Source organism: Dermacentor silvarum, chromosome 1, assembly GCF_013339745.2.
Source record: "Dermacentor silvarum isolate Dsil-2018 chromosome 1, BIME_Dsil_1.4, whole genome shotgun sequence".
Taxonomy (NCBI): Eukaryota; Metazoa; Arthropoda; class Arachnida; order Ixodida; family Ixodidae; genus Dermacentor; species Dermacentor silvarum.
In genome coordinates, this window is record NC_051154.1 from 243,816,418 (window position 1) to 243,825,974 (window position 9,557).

A 9,557-nucleotide genomic window follows, 5' to 3' on the forward strand; every position below is an offset into this window, starting at 1 on the left:
ATAGTTTTTTTTTTTGTACTGCATCATTGCTAGAACAGTGGTGTGCATAGCTTCGCAGAAACGTTCATAGGACTAATCGTAAGAAGACAGGAGACAAGAGCGGTGTGGACCAGAGAACAAACGGTGATAGCCGATATTCTAGTTAACCATTAGCCGGAGAAATGGAGCTGGGCCATCATGTAATGCGTAACATGGGTAACGGTGAGACATTAGAGTTACAGAATTGATACCAAGAGAATGAGAGCGCAGCCGAGGACGGCAGAAAACTAGGTGGGGCGATGAAGTTAGGAAATTTGCAGGCGCAAGTTGGATCAGCTAGCGCAACACAGGGTTAATAATGGAGATCGCAGGGAGAAGCCTTCGTCCTGCATTTGACATAACTATAGGCTGATGATGATGATGTTAGCTTAGTGGATGGTATTGCGCCACCAAGCACAGTCACGGGTTCGATCCCGGCTGTGCAGCCGCTTCCGTGAGGGCTGGAAGGAAACTGCTTCGTTAACAGTGCATTCGGTGCCTTTTAAGGCCTCAGTGTAAAAATACTCTTAGTCCCCCTCTACCACGTGTTTCATAATCATATCTAATTTTGTCACTTATACACATAAACATTACTCAATTACTTTTTACAGCGAAGCTTTTAAGGGCTCAGTCTTCGATGGTCGCTATATAGAAAAAAAAAACTCTCATTGGCCGTATGCTGAGTGCGAGTGATAGCACGCATGGTGGAGAGCAAACGCCACTTCTTCCGTCGCGCGAAAGGCCGTGGTGGGTCGGGAGGGATGAATGGGAGCGACGTTTAGCTGTAGCGCCAAATGCGTATATTGCGACGGGGCAGCGTGTTTCTATTTGCGCCCAGCCCAGTGCTCTAGCCTCCACCGCTGGAACGGAGGAGGCGTTGACGGACAACAGCAGACTGTGGCTGCTGTTAGGGATCGATGGTATTCCTAAATAACGCATTACTATTTTGATGATCCAAATATAATCTCACTAGCATTGAGGGAGCAGTCTTCCTGACTGGAGCAGTATTTTTTTATTTGTGGTGTTGCTACGCTGCGCTCCGCAACATCCCAACGACCGCCGCTTCGCGTCGGCACCCGGCACCGTGGCTTCCGCCACGGCACCGGGGTTCAACAGACCGCGCTGGCAAACAGAGAGGGAAAAAAAGCGTGATATCAAGATAAAAAAATATTTCGAGCGAAGGCGGGATTCGAATCCGCGGACGCCTGCTCTCAAAGCGGGCGTCGTAACCACTAGGCCATATAGCACGCTTCTAAATCATGCATTCATGCGAACCATATGATTGCGTTCGAGCGCCCTCGGCGAAAGAAACTACCTAGAAACATGGTACGCGCGAGCGACGCATGGCGGCGCCAGCGGTCGAGCTCTGGGCTTGGGCGCAAATAGAAACACGCGGCCGGGCGCGCGCTGCCGCAGGCGACTACGGCTGCGCTGAGTGACTTTCAACATGGTTTTGAGGCGAAAAAAATATAAAGAAGTGAAAGCGCGCGCTATCATCGTCCAATCGAAGATACAGGAGAGAGAGAAGCGGCGTTGATCAAAAGATGGCGGTACTTTTCTTATATAGGGACTTTACGAGAGGAAAGTTCAAGGCGCCGCCTTGCGTACATTTGTTTTTATAAATTAAAATGTCACCGTTGTCATAGCCTTTAATGAAGCGAAAAGTCATTAATATTGATTACAATACAAACGCAGTAGTCAGAAAGTGAGAAATATCGCAGAAACTTTGTTAGTTTCAACCAATATTATTTCAAATAAACGTGTTTTTAATAAAAATGATGGTTCAAAACACGAATGCCAACACCACCCGAGAGCGATGCAAATGCTATGAGCACGCGTTGTGAGCAAAAGATCTTCAAGGCCCCAAATGACAAGGAAAATGCGGCGATACGCGTGCCTCTCGACCGCCATTGCACATGGCCATTCATTACCATAATTCGCGCCGCTCTTCGCACCACAAATTATGGCGGAAAATCTCTGAAAAGGCGGCCCAGCAAAACGTCAAATTGACGTTTACGAAACAGCCCTTCCTGTGACGCTCTTCACGGCATATTCCTTCAGCCAATCAACAAGCCGACATACCAGCTATCTTGGAACTCCACCACATGTTCGCGAAATTGCAGATGCATGCATTGAACGGGCTTCTGCACGCTGCCATCCACTTTCTTTTTAAAGCGCTAAAGTCGCAATATAGGGGCCAAGAACCACAAAAAAGTATTAGTCGATAAAATTTGCAGCTCCACGACGCGTTTCGTCATTCGGATGAAAACGCAAAATTGCATTTTGGAAAACTTCCGTTTCCTGGCACAAATTTCAAAACACGTGACCTCTGCACAGCCAATGAGACAGTCAAGGTGGCGGAAAATGGCGGCCGTGCAGCCACCATGCGTGTCGAGAATAGGGGCTCTGGCTGGCATTGAATAAATAGAGGAGGCGCTGGCCTCAAGGAGCCGTTCCGATGGTGACAAAATCTGAGGCGGCGATCTTGACGTCTCAGGCGCTTTTTTGTTTTCGCGTCAGTTTCACTTTAACAAAGAGATAATGCTTGAAATGCAGTGGCATTTGTTACTGTCTCGTGGATTTAAAAAGGGGGCAGTTTCGACGGAAGCGCGAAGCTCGATTATAGATAGCAAATTAGTAGACAGCTATACGAAGTAAGGACAGTAGTTAGGACGTAGTCAGGACGAAGGACGAAGTAAGGACGAAGTAGGACATACGCACCCACAGATATGGGTGCGCACACAAACACGTGCATGTTTAAATACGAACACACGCTCGCACACGTACACATTGACACCGCGGCCACGCATGCAACGCAAGCTCGTAAGCGCACCCACAGCTGGCGCACGCACACATACACTAACACGCATGTACACACGCACGCACTCGCAAATCTGCACATGTACACACGGCGCGAATGCTCACACGCATACACGCAAGCGCACCAAGCATATACGCACGCACACTCAAGAACCGCACACGCAATATCATTCTCTCCCTCCCGGCTGTCTCTCAGAAACCTGCGTATGCAGACTGAATAACACTCCCTCTGCCATTACCGTTCGATCGCCAGCTCCAATAAATTGCTTTATGTTTTATATTTCGCCCCTTTTCAAGTGAATCTTCCCTCTGCCAGGTGATTGCCGAACAATTTACTCCTGTCGTGTGACTTTACCGCCCAACCCAAACAATAATACTGCTTTAACGCAGCACCAATGTTACGACCAAGTACCGTACATGTATATGTATTTACAAGGGAGTACCCTCTTGGTGCACCCGCCTGTTGCTACAATCCACCACCACCACCCTCTTGGTGCTATCATCTGAAACTTGTTGATATTTGGCCGATATTTGACAATAAAGTTTCCTAAATATTGTGCCCATTCATCCTTGCTTGTCCATTGCCGTGAAGTTCCGCAGAATGGCGAAGGGGCACTCACAGCATTCCTTGGCATGTTTAAATATATATCCATTTGTTCTTTCCTTTTCTGTGTTCTGTTAGAATGACTATTTACATCTTGGATGTTACTCGCTTTAATTTATTCGTCAACCATCTTAATTACTAAATATTTTCACTTAGCACATTTGAAAAAATCCGCCCGACTGTTGGAAAATCCCTGTCAGTGAGTATATGCCAAAGACTTTAAGGTGATCATCATCATCATCATCAAAGAAAGTTTCCGTCTAAAAAAAAACAACAATAGCAATGGGGCCACGTCCCAAACGCAGCCTGGTGTTTTTCCCTAATCCCAAATGTTCGGATTAGGGAAATAATTTCGTTTGGTAGGTCCACGCTGTCGCTCAAAATTGAATTAGCAGACATTTTTCCCTTTAACGAAAAAATTGCTGGCCCAAACCTATTTGAATGCCCTTTTGCAAGACTATTTGGCCCATTTCTCATTAAATGAAATAGCACCTGATGCTTCCTAGTATGAAGAGAAGGCAGGCTTGGGAATCTACTCACTATCGCTCGAGTGTGTCTTTTTCACTTCGCCTGCCAGATTTTGCAAGCCGAACATCTGGCAATAGTTCTTGCTTTGCGAAAGTTACCCCTTCATGCTACAAAAGTTGTTATCGTCACATATTCTTCTTCTGTATGCAGCGTGCTTAACGCGTCAACAATTTCGACAGTTTTGAAAACGTTTTATGCATTAGCTCCGCCCCACTTAAGCTTAGTTCATTTATTATGGTTTCCAGGCCACCGATACATTCAATTTAAAGAAACAGCGGATTCTTTAGCACAAGCTTCTTTGAAAGGTCCGCTGATATCTTTACTACCATCAACTGCGGATATCAAGAGAACAAAAGCTGCTCATTATCAAAAATCTACAGACTTTATACACGTAAATTATTCTTGGAACCGACAATGGTGTCCTAACCGGAAATTCAAAGTATAATTTAAAAGGTTGCGTTGCCGTTTTCCAGAAATTAATTTTCACTTGCCCGTGGTGTGGAGCGACACCAACACTCTTTCACATCACGTGGGAGTGTGCAGAGCACGGAGAAGAACACGAAACAAACGACATGTGGAACGAATGGGAGGCGCTGCTGTCTAGCCCTGCCCTGGAAGATCAGCTACGACTGATCCAACGAACTGAGCGGATGGCCCGTGCTAGTGGGGCCTTGGAATAGGCGCAGCCACCCTGCTGGACAAACTTCGTCTTTAACCCCCTACCCCCTCTGAGGACTGGGGTAGGAGCCTGTCCGGTTTCTGAATATAATAAAGTTTTACTACTACTACTACTACTACTACTACTACTACTAGTACTACTACTACTACTACTACTTCAACTACTACTTGCACATATGTAGTCTGGCGGTATCCCCAGTATTCCTACCTCTACAACGAGCCGGAATCCATCGATCACGTTTTATTATCGTGCCAGCGGATTTCTAATCATCGCAAACGATGTTCGGAAATTCCACTTCGAATTCTAGGACTGCCCTAATTTATGCAGTTCTTGGAGCAATGGTATCGGTATATAACCGCAGGAACGTTTCCCGAGTCGATTATACTTTCCTCTGTGACACAAATAAATTGCCTTATTAATACTTCCCCATTTTTCACGATTGATTTATTGCTCCTTCAGTAAATTATTAATTTAGAAAATTGAGAAATAATACCACACATTCGCAATTATAATATTATTAAAATAATCATGCAAAATTTAGGTGACATATTTTTACGTCTATCCTTTACTGCATTTATTTTAATATTAAGTTTATAATACTATTCCATCTAGGCAAGGCTGACTACCTTAGTATAGATTACTTCATTTCTTTGATTATCGGCTTATCACTCATCTTCAATTATTCATTTATTTTTATTTTTTATTACATATATTTAACAAATTATTAATTTAAATTGTCAATTATTAACCAACCAGTTCGTGTCCTATCGCCCACAGAGGGTTTGTACCATTAATTGATTCTTTATCATCATCATCGTCTTCGCGAGCTCGCGCGAAAGCCCCATGTGGCATACCGCGCTCGCGCATTCGAACGGGCAGCTGTTCGTGGCACATCGCAGCATCACAGAAAGGAACGGCCTTGGTGTAGTTCTAGCTATGGGCGTCGATGCACCCAGCGTCATGCGAGTCTACCGTCTCTTCCCTGACGGTGCATCAACCTTCTCAGAAGCATCGCCATCCCGCAAGACGACATTGGCGATTCGACTCGACTCAAAATCCAGAAGGGGGCAAAGATGGCGTGCTCTACGTTTCCAGCTACGTGGCCTTCAACGACGTCCTGACAGACAACCTGCATCTGGTGATCAAGGCATGGAACAGGGCCGAGGAAATCTCTGGGGACAGCTGCTTAGGAGATCGGAGGATACGGTTCCCGGGGACCCAGTTCGACCTGCTCGTTGAGATTGGAATCGGGGACATCCTGTCTCTAGGCAACACCATGTACTCGGCATGCACCGTAAAGGATTCCGGCATCAGCCTTTGGTCGTGTCCGGGAGCCCCAGACTACTAGTAATATGCAGGTATAGATGAATTTGTTCTTTTGTTTTGCATCTCACGGGCATTGCGAACAAAATAAGTGGAATGTTTGAAATAGTACTTGATAATACGTGAGAAAAATCACATTTCTGGCATGTTTTGTCTCGTAAATAATCGTTTTATTTCTCTTTTTTTTTAGAAACCTACGAGGAAGCTATGGCTGTAGGTGTAGCAGCTATATACGAAATGGAGCGCAATATCTCGGTTTGTGTAGTATTACAATTGATCGCCTAGCTTGTACCCAACGCTATGCTTTAAGTATAATAATTTTGTAGGTAATTCCTGCGGAACGATGATCATTTGGAGATAAAGTTTTAAAATAAACCTCGATAACCGAGCACATTGCACAGTTGAGTTGATATTCCTGCGGAGCTCCATTTTTAGACGCTGACTTGGTTGTTAAACGAATTGGTTTAAATGCGCTTGTTAAACCGCTATTCACCAAAATTAATTCAGGACCTGATTCTATAGCCTTGCGCATAGGATAAGTTTTCGCTACAGATCGAAATCTGATTATCCATCTTCCAGCCGCGTGACGAACGGCACCTCGTGTTTCTATTGTTTCTTTTACGGTCAAATCATTGCCACTTGTTTACTTTCAACGCAGTGCACCTTCGCAGTGCATTTAGGTGCATTCCTGATGCCATGAAGGGCAGACAACATGCCGTGGTTATTTCTGGATGTATTTAGGTGGGCGTCATTAGGCATCTAGGTGGGCGATGTCCTGTGGCAGCAATTTTTATTGCGATAATCAAAAATCGCAGGGAAAATGCTTCAGGGTGGTCTTTTTTAAGCTATATTAGAATTATGAATGGTAATGATAACATATTGTTATGGATAACTTGTGATGATAATTTCATGTCAAATGGAAGGTGCCATGAATACAGCATTTAAATCCTCACACTAGCTCGTGCGGCAGAAACGCAAGGTCCCGAAGGTACTATTGACCAAAAAAGTTTGCGGACTAAGGGATCTGACAAAAAGCTGAATATCTCCGCAGCCTCAAAACGCAGCCTGGTATTCCTATTTCCAGCCTCTACTGGTGTATGCGAACAACATTGTGATGTACGCTTTTACTGGCTACTTTTAAAAGCTACTGGGACATTGAGCGTTTTCTGAGATCCCTTGGTCCGTACACTTTTTTGGTCGATAGTACATATTTGCCCTTTTAGCCTGTCATTAAACGGAATTGCATACACAGTTGAGTTGTTGTGGGCACAGGATCCTTGCCGAAGAAACGTAGCGCAGAGCATAAGCTTCTAGAAACATTGTTTTTATCCAATCCGTTGGAGAAGGCCTGATGAGAATTCATTGCAAGTACGCAATCAAAAGGTAAAAAAAGATTTTCCCCCTCATGTGAATGAATACAGTTAGCGTCGTGTTTTTGATTAGGAAAGGACCATTTTTTGAGAATAAATCACTTAACGAACAATTACAACAGTCGAAGTCTTCAGTAAATTGTTGGTTAACGAAACGAGGTTTGATACGTGGTGCTAATTGTTGTCCCTTGTTATCAACGCAGGTCAGAGGAGCCGATACCCGTGGTGTGGATGCTGGCGTGAGCGGGATTTGCCAGGTCATGCATAGGAGTGCAGTGGCTTCTCCGAGTACACTACGAGTGGGCGTCTTGAGCTACAGGCCGCACATCCACGCCGGCGGCACACTGCCGTATGCGCTGACGATGCTGAACTCCATCAAGGCCGAGAGGAACAGCGGCAAAGACGGCGATCCAACTCCCAGCAGCTGCCTCTGGAGGCTACACGAGAGGTAAGCTAGACTCCAATCAAGCAAACATGCCGGAATAAGCCAGTAGCGGCGACTTTTAAAAACATTTAAATTTGTCCGCTTTTTGTCGAACGAAAAACTGTGTATTTGGGGCCAGCTATTTCTGGGCGCTCCAAGCTCGTCATGATGAGCAGCCTACGTCGGCGAGCACTGCTACTTCAGCGGAGGGACTATATTGCAGCTCTCCGAAATTCAATGCCATGTATACTTGTAGAGGCCAGCTTTTAAAATCATACGTGTTCAGAGAAAAGAAAGTATACCGGGTGCGGAAAACTTATGTCTTGGTCCCTGCCATTTTTGCTGATAGGCTACGGGGCTATGAACGAATATTAACAGCAAAAAATTTTCAAACGATCATTTCGCTAACAACTAAAATATGGTAAGAAATTTTGAATTACTAATCTAAGGCCCGATGGATTCGCAAAATTTAAGCTGATTAGTAGCGAAGGCTTGTGTGCTTAAAACAAATAAAAAGCCTAACACCGGTTTGGAGATCGTCATCATCATCATCAGCCTAAATTTTATGTCCACTGCAGGCTTCTCCCTGCGATCTCCAATTACCCCTGTCTTGCGCTAGCGTATTCCAACTTGCGCCTGCAAATTTCCTAACTTCATCATCCCATATGGTTTTCTGCCGACCTCGACTGTGCTTCCCTTCTCTTGGTATCCATTCTGTAACCCTAATGGTCCACCGTTTATCCATCCTACGCATTACATGGCCTGCCCAGCTCCATTTCTTGCGCTTAATGTCAACTAGAATATCGGCTATCCCTGTTTGTTATCTGATCCACACCGCTCTCTTCCTGTCTCTTAACGTTAGTCCTATGATTTTTCGTTCCATCGCTCTTTGTGCGGTCCTTAACTTGTTCTCGAGCTTCTTTGTTAACCTCCAAGTTTCTGCCCCATATGTTAGCACCGGTAGAATGCAATGATTGTACACTTTTCTTTTCAGCGACAGTGGTAAGCTCCCAGTCAGGATTTGGGAATGCCTGCCATATGCACTCCAACCCAATTTTATTCTTCTGTAAATTTCTTTCTCGTGATCAGGGTCCCCTGTGAGTAATTGACCTAGGTAAACGTACGCCTTTACAGACTCTAGAGGCTGACTGGCGATCCTGAATTCTTGTTCCCTTGCCAGGCTATTGAACATTATCTTTGTCTTCTGCATATTCATCTTCAACCCAATTCCTACACTTTCTCGATTAAGGTCCTCAATCATTTGCTGTAATTCGTCTCCATTGTTGCTGAATAGGACAATGTCATCTGCAAACCGAAGGTTGCTGAGATATTCACCGTTGATCCTCACTCCTAAGCCTTCCCAGCCTAAGAGCTTGAATACTTCTTCTAAGCATGCAGTGAATAGCATTGGAGAGATTTTCATGTTTTGTCGTGTCTTTATTAGGTCCTTTGTTTCCTTGGAGAGCTTACCTACTGATTGCATAGGTGCCTTACCTCCCACTTGAATTGCTGCTTCTGTGATCAACCTAGTTACGGTTTCATTCATTACCTCTATGTTGTCTTCATCTTCCTTTTCTAAAGCTGCATATTTGTTTGCGAGCACCAGCCTGAATTGGTCTGCTTTTACCCTTACTGCCTCTAGGTTGGCTTGTTTCCTCTTGACTAATTTCACTCTTTCTCTCATCAAATTGAGAGAAATCCTAGACCTCACTAACCTATGGTCACTGCACTTTACCTTACCTAACACTTCTACATCCTGCACTATGCTTCGATCGGCAGAGAGTATGAAAT